This window comes from Tachypleus tridentatus, chromosome 1 (genome assembly GCF_004210375.1).
Source record: "Tachypleus tridentatus isolate NWPU-2018 chromosome 1, ASM421037v1, whole genome shotgun sequence".
In the NCBI taxonomy this organism is placed as follows: Eukaryota; Metazoa; Arthropoda; class Merostomata; order Xiphosura; family Limulidae; genus Tachypleus; species Tachypleus tridentatus.
This window is the reverse complement of record NC_134825.1, coordinates 110783900-110803059: the sequence shown is the minus strand read 5'-3', so window position 1 is coordinate 110803059 and position 19160 is coordinate 110783900. Positions and strand designations below refer to the sequence as shown.

Genomic DNA, 19160 nt, shown 5'->3' with positions numbered 1-19160 from the left:
GTCTTACACTTCTAAATTAGGGACGGCTAGTATAGATAGCCCTCGAGTAGCTTTGTGTGAAATTCAGTGGGATTGACCGTCACGTTATAACGCCCCCACGGCTGAAATGGCGAGCACGTGCGACCGGGATTCGAACCCACGACCTCAGATTACGAGTCGAACGCCTCAACCCACCTGACCATGCCGGGCCGTGCCTTTATGTGGTACTCGCTAATGTTTCTGTCGAATGACCATACTGTGTGATATAAGTGGAACCGAACTCCAACCGGTAAGACAACACAAGAGTAATGTAAATAAACAACATGATCAGTTTCTTACCTCCTGTTCGTACACATCTCATGAAGAGTTTAGAAGATATAGAAAGCACATTAGTGAGAGAAATGCAGCATTTCCTTGAAACTTTCGATATATGTTCATTTTTGAAACTATCCTTCAAAACTCAAAACGGTAATCCTAAGAGGAGGGAGAACTAGAAGCCACTGGGAGCACATAACCCCACCACAATTTTGCTCTAGAAGTGAAATACCCTTTTGGATGGGGAGATTTGTACGAAGAGGAAAACGTTATTTCATCCCTAAATTCAATGGCCACAGTTAAAACAGCAAGGAAGATTCCTCCAGTATTCGGTACCCCCTCCTCTAAATCAAAATTGATCTCACTGCCTCTGTTGATCGAATGAAATTAAACTTAAATTTCCCTACACTACTTAACAGCAAGCTTTCTTTCAACACAAATGTTTATTGACAGGAACTTTCTGTTTGGTTGTTTTCATGGCTTATTTACTTTGTTCTTGTATATCTTTACGTGTTATAAAATTTTTGACACTCTACCAAGCTGATGTACAGGTCTGACCAAAGAGAAACACATTCATGTCTTATTTTTACGTGGCTACCTCCTATTGGAGAAATGCAGAAATATTTCTGTTTAAGGCTGGTTACATCGCATCACTGACAACTGTATATTATGTAAAACATTCGTAAGAAGTTCAGCAAACTTACATATGTATATATACAAACACACCTAATACACTTATCTTAAACGACTGTTGAATAGTTTGTTGTTTTTGTAGGGGGGGGGGGGTCGGTAGAAAAATTAACACGGCTAAAGGAAGCCCCTACAACACAAATTAGAGATAAAGTCAACATCGCTAAAGAAAACCCCTACAACACAAATAACAGAAAAAATTAACATCACTATAGAAAGCCCCTATAGTTGTAGGAAACCCCTACAACACAAATAACATATAAAAAATTAACATCACTAAAGGAAGCCCCTACAACACAAATAAAAGATAAAATTAACATCACTAAAGGAAGCCCCTACAACACAAATAACATATAAAAAATTAATATCACTATAGGAAGCCTCTACAACGCAAATAACAGATAAAATTAACATCACTAAAGGAAGCCCCTACAACACAAATAACAGATAAAATTAACATCACTAAAGGAAGCCCCTACAACACAAATAACATATAAAAAATTAACATCACTATAGGAAGCCTCTACAACACAAATAACAGATAAAATTAACATCACTATAGGAAGCCCCTACAATAAAATAACAGATAAAATTAACATCACTAAAGGAAGCCTCTACAACACAAATAACAGATAAAATTAACATCACGAAAGGAAGGTATCAGTCAGTGATACCTCTGTGCACTGTTAACAGCTGTATCAGTCAGTGATACCTGTGTACACTGTTAACAGCTGTATCAATCAGTAACACCTGTGTACACTGTTAACAGCTGTATAAGTCAGTGATACCTGTGTACACTGTTAACAGCTGTATCAACCAGTAAGACCTGTATACACTGTTAACAGCTGTATACACTTAACAGCTGTCTGAATCAGTAATACCTGTATACACTTAACAGCTGTCTGAATCAGTAATACCTGTATACACTGTTCTGAGTAGCGTACTGTTTAAGTAATCCCTCAAGACATTTTTCGTAAGCCATCTGAAACGTTAACTGCTGCCCATCAATCACTGGTAATTAACCCAAAACATGAAAACAACTTTTGAGACCATCCGGCAAACGTTCAGTTTTCGCTAGCACATGTTTGTTTATTGAATTTTCTTCGAATCTACTCGAAGCCTGTACTAGTTGTCTTCACTTTTGAAGTGATAGACTTGAAGGATGACAGCTAGTTAATGACACCCACTCCCAAATCTTGGGCTACAGTTTATCAGCGAATAGTAAGATTGACCGTAATATCATACCACACCCAAGGCTGAAAAGACTCGCATTTTCGATGACGAGATTCGAACCCGCGACCTGCAGAGTGATTCGCCTGACCTTCGCTCGTGTTAATATTTTAGTTTTGTACTATTTTGTAATACACATTAACTTCAGATTTAAATTATTAGTACGACAGTAGAACGTAGAAGTTTGAGTAAGTGATATTAACAAAAACATCACGTGACAAACACAACCGATATAAAGTTCCCGTGGAACGGCATGTACAAGAACTATGTTTTTACATAGCTTGACGTTTCGTAGGTATTATGACACCATAAAAAAATATCGCTTTTGGGAAACGTATATGAAACAACTTTTTGACACTAAATATTCACACACTCATGTCACAAAAATACGTTCAGATCAGTCATTTGTGATTTCCAAGGAAGACGGAAATATATTCCTAATACATAATGGTACAGGAAAACAAGGGAATATATGGATCAACTTGAGACGCCAGGACGATACTGAAACAATTTGTTTTGTTTGTGTAATTTTGCACAAATCTACTCCAGGGTTATCTGCGCTAGTCTTCCCTAATTTGGAAATGATACACTAGAGGAAAGGCAGTTAGTAAACAATACCCACCACCAACTCTTGGACTACTCTTTATTAACCAATAGCGGATTTGTCGTTGCATTCTGGTGCCCCCACGAGTGAAGGGCATATCTAATGATGTGATGTGAACTTGTGACCTTTAGACCCTTAAACACACAGATTTGCTACAAATTGTACTCTAATCATAGTAAACATAGCGCAGTGTTTTGTTTTTCAACAAAAGAACAATAGTAAACAGGCGTTGTTCCAGGCAACAGTAAGCAATTGAAAAATGAAACAAGTCGCTGGATGCAGCAATTATGGACTTCTGTGCGATCGGACTGTTAAAACGAGCGCTAGAAACTAGCGTCATTCCCGTACACTAGATGGACTATGGTAATCATGGAAGCCTAACGAAGGAGCATAATGTAATGCAAACGAGGTTGTTGGGCTAATTGTCACGATGCCTGGTCGTCAGATCGAACATGCCTGGACGTGACAGCATGGAATACTTCGATGTGGTGAGGACAAATTCGTTTTAAAACATATCCAATACAAACTTCTCTATATAGAACTGTATTTGAAATACAGAAAATGTTTACTGACATTTAAACTTTTGTGTCTTAATACATTAGCAACTGGACCCACGGTATAAACAAGAGGAATATTACCGGTTAACTATTGACTTTAGTAAATTGTGAATCTAGAAATTCAAATACTCGTATTTAGTGCCACCTGACGGTAGCTTTGGGCGATTATTTTCCACAGTTTCTACAGCTCCGATACGAGTTTATGAATACATTGTTTTTGTTAAAAAATTAAATAATCACGTAAAATTGTTGTTTTCACTTCGTTTGTCCCATTTGATCCTAATGTGTTTATCTTTAAATCTGAGGGTTGATTTTGTTTTCTAAGGCTACACTAAGCGTATGTTAATAAAACTAGACATTGAAAGCAGTCAGATGTCAGAATTATAAATTTTGTAACCGGAAGTAAAAACAGTCAAAACCACTCACCACAAGAGTTCGATACTCAGGTATTTTCAGCTAACTATGCTTGCAAAGTTAGACAACGAAAGACTAAACAATATCACGTTACCTTCGGGTCCCAAAATGCGTGCGCTTCAAACCATCGGTTTACTAACACTAACCAAAAGCCCACTGGATGGCTTGAGCGATTTGGCCTGCACGAGGCGCAACTGAGCGGCGCGCGCCCTCTTCATCACTCACAGCCACATCGAAGCCAGAGAGTGGCCTCGTGCGAAAGTGCGAGACTGCATCATCGGCTAAAGCTCACTTTCCCATTTGACAGTGTTAACGCTCTAGTATTGATTCGTACCCGCATACTTTTCAACTGATGTCAGTCCTTCTGTCTGTGTGTAACACACTAGGAGATATTGTTCATACTAACACTGCCTCTCAGAGGTTCGTGACTCTTTAGAAAGCTGAGATTTAAAACACAGTTGGGATATAAAACATTTACATCACTAGCATACGTTTCGAACACAGAAGGAAAAGAAATGTTCTGATAAACTTGACACAAAGTTTAATTCTGTAATGAAACGTCTTAGTGTAATTAATTACACGAAATCCTTCACATCAATAGAAGACAAATCCTAATGTTTGTATTCAGAAACGTTACACTGTAATTACGTAAAATCTTTTACGTCAACAGTACACGAGTCCTAACTGTCGAAAACAGTTCTAAATCGACAGTTCTAACTGTCGAAAATCTATGACGTTGACGTGATATTTTGTCGTTACAACTAGCAGTGTAGATAAAAACCACGTTCTCATGGTAACACATATATGAAACAATCTTAATTATCGAAAAAATATATATATTTATCTGAGCTCAGTTATCGAAACGCGAGTTCTGAGATAACTGTTGTATGTGGACACTACTAATTAATAGAAGAACAACACGTGTATCAGCTACTTAAAAACTGCAGTTAGTGGAGCTGTCAAAAACTTGTTATTGGGGAAAATAATCTATGCAGTCTCGTGGTTGTGCGAACACTACTGTTGGATTATTTGCTTGTTTGTTTTGAATTTCGCGCAAAGTTACTCGAGGGCTATCTGCGCTAACCGTCCCTAATTTAGCAGTGTAAGACTAGAGGGAAGGCAGCTAGTCATCACTACCCACCGCCAACTCTTGGATTATTCCTTTACCAACGTATCTGTTGTAGTATGAACACTAGTGTTGGTATAATATCTGTTGTAGTATGAACACTAGTGTTGGTATAATATCTGTTGTTGTGTAGACACTAGTCGTGGTATAATATCTGTTGTTGTGTAGACACTAGTCGTGGTATAGTTATGGTTGGGTGGGCGCTAGTCCTGGGATAATAACTATGAGTGTAGCACTACATATTATCCTTGAGGATACCATTAAGTGGAACATTCCAATAACTGTTGTACACATTTCTCCTCAAAACTTAATTTTAAAGAACAGTTTTATAACCATAAAATGAAGTTTGAACACCTCCTGGTGACAAGAATCGTTGTTGCTACTTGCTACGAAATAATTAAAACATTTTTTTTACTGTTAATTGTTTTTATCTGTAGCTATAAACAGCTGTTGAAGAATGTTTAAAATGCATAGTACAAGTGAAATAAGATGTCGCTTTTGTCATTCAATTATTTTCGCTTGTTTGTTGTTAAACCTAATTCGCTATTTGTTGTGTCCTAAGACATGTTTCTGCGCCACTAAATGTGGGTGCTTCTAGTATCAACAGTTTGTACCTATTGGAACCACTAATAACGCCAAGATGAATTAATACAGTATCCTGCGTGAACGCCCAACTAACGTATAGTTAACTAGCGATTTCTAATATTAAACAATACGTTCTTTAGTTTTATTTTTAAAGCGACAAAACAGAGAGGTCTGAAACGCTATTTGAAAAAGAATGTTTGTTTTTTTTAAATGGCGCGACAACCGGCATGAATACCATTTACGGTACACTATAAAGATAGATAGATGTAGGATACTAAGAAGTGTTTCGATACCACCTCTGTTGTACTATAACAGTCTCGTGAACCCGGCGAGTGTGCGACTTGACTCCTAACCGGTCTGTTGCCACAGTTTGACAGTCTAGGGCTGTGGAGTCGGATAACTGCCAGGGGTAGGGATGACTGTAAACTAACTCTACCTGTAATAAATCATGACCACTTCATTCGCTAGGGGGCAGCCTTCATTTTTCATAGACAAAACCCTCGTCTTCTGTGACCTCGTCAAAATGAGAAGATGGATGGGTACGTGTGTGATGGGAGAGGGGGTAAGAGAGAACTTGAAATAGTACCAGGTGTTTATCAGTGTTTAGAACTATAAATCATCAAGGCCTGTCTGTTTTCCAACGCAAGCTCCATTTTCCGACCTTCTCACGTATTGTATCGAGACTGAAAGGACGCTAATGTACCCGGACTCCGAATCTGAGGTTTCTCGGTTCGTTATCAGATTCTGAAGAAAAAAAAACCAAACTGCGAGCCACGTTTCGGTGCCACGGTGCGCGAGAGCGAGATTAAGACCACCTATTGACCAAATACATGTTGTGGATTACGACCTACTACATGTATTTGGTCAGAAGGAGGTAATCCAATAGTTGATGGTGGGTGATGCTGAGTAGCCGCCATCTTTCTAGTATATAAGAGACTGTTGCGACTAGATAGCCATTGTGTGAATTTGCGCAAAAACCTGAAATAAACATGTAACGTATTGTTTGTTTTGGATTTCGCGCAAATCTAAAAGAGGGTCATTTGCGCTAACCGTGTTTAATTTAGCAGTGAAAGACTAGAAGGAAATCAGCTTAGTTATCACTACCCACCGCCAACTCTTGGACTTTATTGTAACCGACGAATAGCGGGATTGGTGGTTACTTATAATTCTCCCAAGGATGAAAGGGCAAGCATGTTTGGTGGGACGGGGATTCGAACCCTCAGACTGGTCATGTCACCAGGCCCGTATTGTATAGAAAGCACTTCCCCGCTTTGAGTGGTTATATATAGAAAGAGGTCAAATTTAGATTTTTGTTTTTATTCCAACAGGAATTACTTTGATTGCTTTGTTTCAGAGACCTCTAGTGATGGTTGAGCATTTTATATCAGACACGTAACTTAGCAAAACAACAAAACATGTAAAATTATAGACAGCCAATGGGCATCTCACCTTAATGTATTTTCATAACAAGATAAAAATCCATAACAAAAGCAAATGTTTACATTTAATAAAAGAAACACAAGACAAATAATCAGATAACTCTTTTAAACAAATTTTTAAACTTTATAGAATTTTCTAATAGATAAAAATTCACCAAATATTTTCAGTTTTATGAGAAAAATAATAATAGTAGTAATAGAGTACATTCTGTTTTTCATTTTGTTTTCAGAAAATTCTAGTGGTTTTTACATTTGTTTCAGAGCAAAACCATATTGAGGGAACTGCTATGAATCGATCCGAGGACTTTAGAGACACAAGTCCGTAAAATTATCAATGTTCCACTTGAAAATTGATTTTTAACGTGTTGAAACTATGAAATCTATAAATTATGTTAAAACGAAATTTTCAGTTTTTTAGAGACAAATATTTGGGACAGGGTGAGATTTGACAGGCTTGATTGTAAATGTAATTCAGAAAGCACCGTGTAACATTTGTATTTTATTTACATTTCTGTTACGTACGAGAGACTTATGTCTAACATGTTAAAAATTCCTACTACAGACGAAACTTGATAAGCCTAAACGTTAAACTTTCTGCTACAGACGAAACTCGATATGCCTAATTTCCGTTAAATACGACAACAGGTCAGCTACACCACTTTAACCAGGAGATCAAAGTTATTATTTTTAACGCTAACAAAGTCGGTTTCCGTTGGTAACTAACTATTAAACCAACACGTTTCACTTGACAAGATGCGGGTCACGTAACAACTTAAAGAAAGTACTGGAGTGTAAAAAATATTCGTGAGAAGTTCAACAACAAAATGACATATATTCAAGCGTCAAGGAATAAAACTGAACAATGAGGTATTAATGTCTATGAAAATATTATTACAGTATCAATACTGTACATTAGTTCAAGGATTATCTACATTTGCAAAAAAAAACAAAAACGTTACGCGTGCCCATCATAAAGCCTAAACGACTTCCACGAGAGGTATGATGGTTGTGTTGTTTTCCATCCATACGTTTTGCACCACACTGATGTCACTGTTATTCAGGGTTAGATTCCCACAGATACCAACAGGAGATAAAATAACGAGATTCAAACCATCTAACACTACTGTTCATTACAGATGATAAAAGTGCATACAAGAGCATGAAAAACAGCGTTTCTTCGAAACGGTGGTTTGACTGAGTACACACTCTAGCCTGCGGTTATTTGTCAAAAAAATATAACAAAAAGTACCTATTTCAATACAATTTTTACCGAACATGGTGTCATACTTTAACCATTGTCTTTACTATCCAAATCACATGATTCTTTTGGAGTGTTATCTTTTCAACACTCTTTGTTTGCCTGATATTTCTAGAACAGTTACTCCAGTGTTAGGCTAAACGTCCATAATTTTAAAATATTAGACTAAAGAGAGAACAGCTAGTCAAAACCACCCACTGCCGACTCATAAGCTACTTTACTTAAGTAGTAAAATTTAACTTCACTCTTATAACATATTTACAGCCCCAAGTCAGGAAGTGTTTAGTGCGGTTTGTTTGTTTTCACAATCATGGGACACGAAGAACGAAACCTAATCCACAGTCTGGCACTACCCCTTCAATAACTGAATATAGATGTATGTTTCAAACATATGTTTCTCAGTTTTCTGAAACTGTTGTTGTTGTTGTTGTTTTTTGTCGTATCTGACCTAAAGGTGAGGATCAAATCTCATTTTCCGTCAGACAAGAGTCGGCGGTGAGTGTTGTTGGCTGAGCTCTCTCGAGTCTATCAAGAGTCGGCAGTGAGTGTTGTTGGCTGAGCTCTCTCGAGTCTATCAAGAGTCGGCGGTGAGTGTTGTTGGCTGAGCTCTCTCGAGTCTATCAAGGGTCGGCGGTGAGTGTTGTTGGCTGAGCTCTCTCGAGTCTATCAAGAGTCGGCAGTGAGTGTTGTTGGCTGAGCTCTCTCGAGTCTATCAAGAGTCGGCGGTGAGTGCTGTTGGCTGAGCTCTCTCGATCTCTCTCGAGTCTATCAGTTCTAATTGAGGTTGGCTGTGGTCAGACAGCCCTTGTGTCGCTTTACGAAAGAAAATTCTAACCAATGCGAATAGATTTTACAAGATGCATGACCGAAGAAATAGAGAAAACATCAGAAAAATACAATCGTATAACAACAAGATATCTTTCCAAACAGTCCGAAAATTACACATGTCTAAACAGATGTTTCAACGCTTAAGTCTGAACATAACAGAAGGATCCAAAAACATCATCATACCAATATATAAAATATTGAACAAAATATTCAATTTGTTTTTTGTTTTTGTTTTTTACAGGTACTGAAAGAATAAGTTACATTTACGCTGTGGTAAGATTCATAAGTTCTCTTTAGGAAAACAGATGAATCACACGTTTGGCAGGGCTCTCGACTTGCGATCTGTGGGCCGTAGGTTCGAATGCCGTCACTGAGGATGCTCGCCCTTTTTACCATTGGAGGCGTAATAATATAAATTCCACTGTTCGTAGATAAAACAGTAGCCCCACAGTTGGTGGTGGGTGCTGATGACTACATGTTCATAAGGTGATGACTTAAATTAGGAACGCCTAGTGCAGATAGCCCTCGTGTAGTTTTGCGCGAAATTTAAAAAAAGAAAGGATCACGTATTTTATGACTACATAACGGAAGTTGACTCAACATATACTGACAACAGATTTAAGTGTTGATATCAAGATGAGAAAGTAAGACTGACAACAGAATTAAGTGTGGATGATCAGCTGACAAAGTAAGACTGACAACAAATTTAAGTGTGGATGATCAGCTAACAAAGTAAGACTGACAACAAATTTAAGTGTGGATGATCAGCTGACAAAGTAAGACTGACAACAAATTTAAGTGTTGATGTCCAGCTGACAAAGTAAGACTGACAACAGATTTAAGAGTTGATATCCAGCTGACAAAGTAAGACTGACAACAGATTTAAGAGTTGATATCCAGCTGACAAAGTAAGACTGACAACAGATTTAAGTGTTGATATCCAGCTGACAGAGTAAGACTGACAACAGATTTAAGTGTTGGTATCGAGACGAGAAAGTAAGACTGACAACAGATTTAAGTGTTGATATCCAGCTGGCAAAGTAAGACTGACAACAGATTTAAGAGTTGATATCCAGCTGACAAAGTAAGACTGACAACAGATTTAAGAGTTGATATCGAGATGATAAAGTAAGACTGACAACAGATTTAAGTGTTGATATCCAGCTGACAAAGTAAGACTGACAACAAATTTAAGTGTTGATGATCAGCTGACAAAGTAAGACTGACAACAGATTTAAGTGTTGATATCGAGATGATAAAGTAAGACTGACAACAGATTTAAGTGTTGATGATCAGCTGACAAAGTAAAACTGACAACAGATTTAAGTGTTGATGATCAGCTGACAAAGTAAGACTGACAACAGATTTAAGTGTTGATATCGAGATGATAAAGTAAGACTGACAACAGATTTAAGTGTTGATATCCAGCTGACAAAGTAAGACTGACAACAGATTTAAGAGTTGATGATCAGCTGACAAAGTAAGACTGACAACAGATTTAAGTGTTGATGTCCAGCTGACAAAGTAAGACTGACATCAGATTCAAGTGTTGATGTCCAGCTGACAAAGTAAGACTGACAACAGATTTAAGTGTTGATATCCAGCTGACAAAGTAAGACTGAGAACAGAGTCAAGTGTTGATGTCCAGCTGACAAAGTGAGACTGACAACAGATTCAAGTGTTGATATCCAGCTGACAAAGTAAGACTGACAACAGAGTCAAGTGTTGATGTCCAGCTGACAAAGTAAGACTGACAACAGATTTAAGTGTTGATGTCCGGCTGACAAAGTAAGACTGACAACAGATTCAAGTGTTGATGTTCAGCTGACAAAGTAAGACTGACAACAGATTCAAGTGTTGATGTCCAGCTGACAAAGTAAGACTGACAACAGATTCAAGTGTTGATGTCCAGCTGACAAAGTAAGACTGACAACAGATTCAAGTGTTGATGTCCAGCTGACAAAGTAAGACTGACAACAGATTTACGATACTAGAAAACAAATCAAGTGTAAAAAATAACTTCTAACAGAAAAAGAGTTCCGGGCCATTAACCGTAGCTAATCAAGCAACTGTACTTATCAGGTAAGTCGGTAACCAAGAAACAGTTGACAAGAACGTAGCACATAAAGGATATCATAAAAAGTACGTGTATTACTTTGAAATAACAATAAATGACTGTCATGGGACTTAACACAGAGAAACGAAGGGACCTAATTTTGGAGACGTTTGACTACTTCGAATTTTTCATCTTGAAATTTATATTATATGGAGGGGGAAACTTCCGCTTATGGTTCAGATATGACCGTCTCTAATTCTGAAATAGTGACCACAGTCACCATATCAGCTTTCTTATTATCAAGTGAATAACGGATTAATTATCATGTTTTATAATGCTCCCTAACTGAAAGTGGGTGTAATGTCACCCAACATTATGTATGAACTCTCTCCACCCACATTCTTATAACATTTGGATTATAAAGTCAGATGAAATATTACAAAAATAATGAAAAGTAAAATTTTCATTTTCAAACGGTTTTCTAATAAAGAATAATAATTTCGGTTGTGAGTTTTTGTGTTTTCTTTTAACGACAGTCGCTTCTTTGTGCAACAGATTATGAATAATATAGTTATGCCTATTTTTGTGTCACATTTTACACTTTAAATATGACCGCTATGGCCAGATGGTTGGAGCGCTCGACTCCCAATCTGAGGGTCGCAGGTTCGAATCCCCGTCACACCAAACATGCTCGCCATTTCAGACGTGAGGGCATTATATTGTGACAAGTCAATCCCTTTATTCGTTGGTAAAAAAAAAAGTAGTACAAAAGTTGGCGGTGGGTGGTGATGACTATCTGCCTTCCCTCTTACCTTACACTGCTAAATTAGGGGCGGCTAGCGCAGACAGCCCTCGTGTAGCTTTGCGTGCAATTCGAGAAACAAACACCAAATAACAAGAAAACCAGCACAAATGCTACTCCTATAAAATATATAAGATGACAAGTATTCTATAAATAAAGAACCTACCATGGAGAAAATAAAATTTTTAACCCTAAAAAAAAATAAGACAGCCACGAGACGTTGAACAAATAGTAAATCTGTCATTTTGTACAACACAGAGAGACGTTGAACAAATAGTAAATCTGTCTTTTTGTACAACACAGAGAGACGTTGAGCAAATAGTAAATCTGTCTTTTGTACAACACAGAGAGACGTTGAACAAATAGTAAATCTGTCTTTTTGTACAACACAGAGAGACGTTGAACAAATAGTAAATCTGTCTTTTTGTACAACACAGAGAGACGTTGAACAAATAGTAAATCTGTCTTTTTGTACAACACAGAGAGACGTTGAACAAATAGTAAATCTGTCTTTTTGTACAACACAGAGAGACGTTGAACAAATAGTAAATCTGTCTTTTGTACAACACAGAGAGACGTTGAACAAATAGTAAATCTGTCTTTTGTACAACACAGAGAGACGTTGAACAAATAGTAAATCTGACTTTTGTACAACACAGAGAGACGTTGAACAAATAGTAAATCTATCTTTTTGTACAACACAGAGAGACGTTGAACAAATAGTAAATCTGTCTTTTTGTACAACACAGAGACGTTGAACAAATAGTAAATCTGACTTTTTGTACAACACAGAGAGACGTTGAACAAATAGTAAATCTGACTTTTTGTACAACACAGAGAGACGTTGAACAAATAGTAAATCTGACTTTTTGTACAACACAGAGAGACGTTGAACAAATAGTAAATCTGACTTTTTGTACAACACAGAGAGACGTTGAACAAATAGTAAATCTGACTTTTTGTACAACACAGAGAGACGTTGAACAAGTAGTAAATCTGACTTTTTGTACAACACATTCTCTTTCATGTTTGATGTCAACACAAATAAATTAATTCTTAAGATGTCAGTATTCATCATTCTAAATCAACGTTCAGATAATAAGCAACTGCTAAAGAACAACAAAAACACTGCATTAAGAAAAACATTAGATAATTACAATTGTATTAGGAAACACTTTTAAAATCGTTTTTATAAAAGATATCACGAAATTTACACGCCTTCAAGCAAATCATGATTCCAAGAACAGTTGCCAAAGATGGCGTTGTACCGGAACTTTCAACTGTGGGCATGATTTACTAATAGTAATTTTCTCACAGCAGAGTAGAGGACTCTGTAAGCACGAGCGGGGTTTTAACGTTAACCTGAATATCAGGCGGTGTCTTACACCCAAAGCGTGACGTCATCCTCACAACTCCATCAGCTTTCTGACAGATTGTCAGAATTCTCTACGATGTCATATTCTCATGACATTCAGGTCCACAGGAGCTTCATGGACTAAATCAGGGATAATGTATCAAATTCCGAGTTTGTTTATTTTAAGATAGGCACAAACTATACATATTGTGAGCCTACTTTCAAGGTATCGGTCATTAAGACTCCTCAAACACGAGCAGCTTCTTAAATATTGGGAATGAAATGTATATTCAGGTGTTAAAGTTCAAGAGAAAATTTAACAAAAGGCTGAAACTTAAACAAGAAAACTACAACCAAGTGCTGGTGTTTGATAACTGTAGTCTTCTAAAGAGCTACAGTAATATCAGGTAGGTTCAACCACGTGCTGATGTTTGATAACTGTAGTCTTCTAAAGAGCAACAGTAATATCAGGTAGGTTCAACTACGTGCTGGTGTTTGATGACTCTAGTGTCTCGTAAAGAGCTAATGACAGATCAGGTAGGTTTAACCACGTGCTGGTGTTTGATGACTCTAGTGTCTCGTAAAGAGCTAATGACATGTCAGGTAGGTTTAACCACGTGCTGATGTTTGATGACTCTAGTGTCTCGTAAAGAGCTACAGTAATATCAGGTAGGTTTAACCACGTGCTGGTGTTTGATGACTCTAGTGTCTTGTAAAGAGTTAATGACAGATCAGGTTTAGTCAGACGAGCTGGTGTTTGATGACTCTAGTGTCTCGTAAAGAGTTAATGACAGGTCAGGTTTAGTCAGACGAGCTGGACTGGAACAAATATCGATGTCTAACGTTGATATTTCGATTTTTCTCAAGTCAAACACTGTTTGTCATTAATTAGATGAGTCGGTTTTTTCAGACTCGTTTTATTTATGTTCATAACATAATAGAAAATAAGATTAATCACTCCTCCTGGTGGCATATTATCCAAAGTATATTCCTTTTTTGGAAGACGAATTAAAACAATAAAGCAAAAATATCAATCAACATCAGACGGCTACTCCATCATGAAATGAGGAATGAAAATGAACCTCAGCATGAGGTTCATTAGAACTTGATGTTTCAAGAGACGATGGTCTACGACTTCCTGGGGATGGTACTGATATACTAGGTAAACATTAATTTGAAACAGAAAGTACAGACACAAATATCACAGCGCCAGCTGGCGTTAAGACACTCAAGAAATTCAATTGCAAGAGATAGGGCCAATGTGATTACATGACATCGTTCTTATAAACGTGGGCCGAAGCTATTCTCTTTGTTAGAGATGGGAACATATTTGGTGATGCCAATATGTCTTAGAAAATGTGAAAACACGGAGTTTCGCTCGGGAAACTAGCTTGATTCGGAAATATCGAGGCATAATTTTACCGAAAGGGAACTGAAGGCCATCTGTAGGAGAAGTCAACTGTTTTAATAACTTGCATCACTATACAGTTGTGTGTTGTCTGTCAGCCAGCCCGTAGATACTAAAATGCCGTTAACATAAGGACACTGCATTTTGTACTGTCGTCATGTAAGCAAAATGTGTGCATTCTATGAATCACGAGAAGAATTATGCACTCTGTATGCAATAAAAATACCTGACATATGAGTTCTAATAGCAAGAAATAAAAATATTTGTTACACTTAATTGTATTTCTATTTACTCTTAAAGGAAGCGCACCGAAGTACACCTCACTTAGTCCCTGATGTGATGATTTCTCTACGTAAAACACCATATGGTCGTGTTCAATCTTAATTTGTAACAGGTTAAAAAAATGTTGATTTTAACAGAAGGTGGAAAATATAGTGTTGTGAACTCAAATTACTGAATATTTTTACCAAAAATGGGACAGAGGACAAAAAGAAATTTCACGTCCACATAAATACTAGGTCAGACTACATTAACAGGAACTGTCAATTATGGCAGTTCAGTGCCGTAGACGAGATAACTCGTCCAAGCCAATCGGTAACACAGTGCCACAAACGAGTTAATTCGTTCTCAATAATACCTAACTTCAACGCTAGATGTCAGCACAATTCATGCATTTGACATACGTATTGTTTCACTTTCGATCCAAAATGGCGTCACGAAAAAAGCTATAAAATGAAAAAGCATTAGAGTTGTATTGTAGCAGCTGAAATATTTAGCAGCCAACAGGTTAAATCATGTTAAAATCATTTACGATGTGTTCTAATACCTGTCTTACCAAGTAACGATACATTCTAATAATCATTTTAAAATCGGGAAACATATTCTGTAATATCCATTTTGGAATCAATAAAAATAATATTCTATTACACAGTTAACACTAGTAGTAATACGGTGCTCAGTTACTTGTACTCACAATATATAGGTTGCCATAGCGAAGGGACACACACGCTACTCATGAAATCAAGACTAACAAAAGTTCCCATGATCTGTCACAAGACAGTATTGTTCTACCTTATAAAGTCTGTACTTATGTCATGATGTGATGTGAATTTTTAATTAAATGAAGACTCAGCAGCATTACTGTCAACATTTGTAGAGTAGAAATACTGCCAAGTAGAAACTAGACATACTGAAAGTGTGAACACAGAAAGTAGAAATACTGCCAAGTAGAAAGTAGACGTACTGAAAGTGTGAACACAGAAAGTAGAAATACTGCCAAGTAGAAAGTAGACGTACTGAAAGTGTGAACACAGAAAGTAGAAATACTGCCAAGTAGAAAGTAGACGTACTGAAAGTGTGAACATAGAAAGTAGAAATACTGCCAAGTAGAAAGTAGACGTTCTGAAAGTGTGAACACAGAAAGTAGAAATACTGCCAAGTAGAAAGTAGACATACTGAACGTGTGAACACAGAAAGTAGAAAGTAGACGTACTGAAAGTGTGAACACAGAAAGCAGAAATACCGCCAAGTAAAAGTAGACGCACTGAAAGTGTGAACACAGAAAGCAGAAATACCGCCAAGCAGAAAGTAGACGCACTGAAAGTGTGAACACAGAAAGCAGAAATACCGCCAAGCAGAAAGTAGACGCACCGAAAGTGTGAACACAGAAAGCAGAAATACCGCCAAGCAGAAAGTAGACATACTGAAAGTGTGAACACAGAAAGCAGAAATACCGCCAAGCAGAAAGTAGACGCACTGAAAGTGTGAACACAGAAAGCAGAAATACCGCCAAGTAGAAAGTAGACATACTGAAAGTGTGAACACAGAAAGCAGAAATACTGTCAAGCAGAAAGTAGACGATACTGAAAGTGTGAACACAGAAAGCAGAAATACCGCCAAGCAGAAAGTAGACATACTGAAAGTGTGAACACAGAAAGTAGAAATACTGCCAAGTAGAAAGTAGACATACTGAACGTGTGAACACAGAAAGTAGAAATACTGAAAGTGTGAACACAGAAAGTAGAAATATTGAAAGTGTGAACACAGAAAGAAGAAATACTGAAAGTGTGAACACAGAAAGTAGAAATACTGAAAGTGTGAACACAGAAAGCAGAAATAGAAAGTGTGAACACAGTCAAGCAGAAAGTAGACGCACTGAAAGTGTGAACACAGAAAGCAGAAATACTGCCAAGTAGAAAGTAGACATACTGAAAGTGTGAATACAGAAAGTAGAAATACTGCCAAGTAGAAAGTAGACATACTGAACGTGTGAACACAGAAAGTAGAAATACTGCCAAGTATAAAAGTAGACGTACTGAACGTGTGAACACAGAAAGTAGAAATACTGAAAGTGTGAACACAGAAAGTAGAAATATTGAAAGTGTGAACACAGAAAGTAGAAATACTGAAAGTGTGAACACAAAGTAGAAATACTGAAAGTGTGGACACAAAGTAGAAATACTGAAAGTGTGAACACAGAAAGTAGAAATATTGAAAGTGTGAACACAGAAAGTAGAAATACTGAAGTGTGAACACAGAAAGAAGAAATACTGAAAGTGTGAACACAGAAAGTAGAAATACTGGTGTGAACACAGAAAGTAGAAATACTGAAAGTGTGAACACAGAAAGTAGAAATACTGAAAGTGTAAACACAGTAAGTAGAAATCCTCAAGAGTGAGTTAGAAAAAGACTGAAAGAATAAATTCTCTCTCTTTAAATCCGTGATGGGCAGAGCACAGATAGCCCATTGTGTAGCTTTGTGCTTAATTTCAAACAATCAAACAAACGAATACACTCCTTAAGAAATCTACGAAAGGTGAAAACATAAATTATATAAACTCATACTTGAGATACCAATACCATAAGACTTGTTTGTTTATCGGAAGCCACCAAACCCGTACATGTGTCGAACCCTGGATTTAATCATTATAAACCCTCAATACTAACGCTTAGCCAACGGGGAGCATAATACGACATACTATCACAGATATCACATAAGTCTAAAGCAAAATAACAAAGGATAAACCTTTTAACTTTTCCAAAGAAATAAAAACCAACAACAATTATGTTATTTGAAGACAGATAATCATTGTTGCGAGTTTGTACTGTTGGGAATAGTACGATCTAATGTGGAACGAAACTAACAATAATTTAGAATGCGAGTCAATGAAGGCAGGGAACAAGACAGAAAGAAACGTTTCACACACAACTGGCCAGAATTTCTCAACCAGAAATAAACACACCGTCTTGGTGTTAGATATATTTTTACGTAAATAGATTGTGTTAATTGTCGAAACACTTGGCAACAGAACAAGTTGGCTTCTGTCACCACGTAGTAGATCACCGACCAGAAAGTACATCTGCACGATGTGAGGTCGTTGGTTGTAGCCATGACAACAAAATGGCTTTTGAAACTATTTCATTCAACCAAACATTCAAATACCGACATAAAACGTTTTTCCTTCTTGTTTTCCTCGCATACAGTTACTGTTTGTAAGGAGTTAAACACAAACCCAAGATACGTGTATATATATTTTTATTCAAAGACACATATATATGTGTGTGTGTGTATTTATTACCGATTTTTGTGATTATATCATATACAAATGACATTCTTTATTACTAAAACTAATTGCTTCTCAACAAAACACACACACACACCAAATTTACCAGGTTATCACTGGTAAGCAGAAACTGTGTCAAGTTGAAACATATAAAACAGCAATTTTTTTTTTAAGTTTAAGTTCATGTTAGATTGTTAATGTTCGTGCTAGATGGTTACGATCGTCTAAAATCGGCGTACATTCGAGCTTGCTCGGTTTATATTCGTGCTAAATCATACAGCAAAGTATGCGTCGGTATCCCCAAATAAGTTCTATTCTAAAAAAAGTTTCGACTATTTAACTTCTTCTAGGTTTTCTTCTGAATCTTTCCTTTCAATTCCTCGTTCATCTGAACTAAATATTGGAAAAATAAACTTTTATTTTAATTTCACAAATGGTTTTGCCAGTTGTAACTACTGATGTCACTCAGTGAGGTGCGAGAACAACCATTAGATAGACGAATCTTTTCTCAGTCCTAATGATGAGAAAAAAATACTATGTACTTATCGCATACAAGGAAGGGTGTTTGTTGAGATAGGTATGAAAAACTATATTAAGTGTGATAGATATGTGTTGCTTTAATATATATCGTTTTCAATACAACAACAATGTACTTCGCACTGAACATACGGGTTTTTCTTATAGCAAAGTTACGTCGGGCTGTCTGCTGTGTTCACCGAGGGTAACTGAGCCACTAATATTAACGCTGTCCCAGCGAGGGACACAAGTATATACGATACATTCGTTTTGTACGGTAGGAATTACATTTACATACGTATAACAAATATATTTCCCGTATTAAAATACTATTTACAGTTTAACACTCAGACTACAATAAGCTTAATTAACAAATATTATTACCAGTAGTATTATGAGATGCTATTGCTTAAGTTGTTGTTGTTTTGAATTAATC

At 36.9% G+C, this 19160-nt stretch overlaps 1 protein-coding gene across 2 annotated transcripts in view; it reads right to left on the bottom strand.

Annotated features, from left to right (window-relative positions):
* The window catches only part of LOC143258260 (protein tiptop-like), a 67474-nt gene that overhangs the window by 16819 nt on the left and 31495 nt on the right, over positions 1-19160 (bottom strand). Inside the window, exon 1 of one of the 2 annotated variants that reach the window (XM_076517245.1) lies at positions 3884-4020. The exons of the other annotated variant lie outside the window; for it this stretch is intronic. The gene's annotated coding sequence lies outside the window, so the exon portion shown is untranslated. Of the gene's footprint in view, positions 1-3883; positions 4021-19160 lie in introns of those variants that run through there. 2 annotated transcript variants of the gene reach the window in all.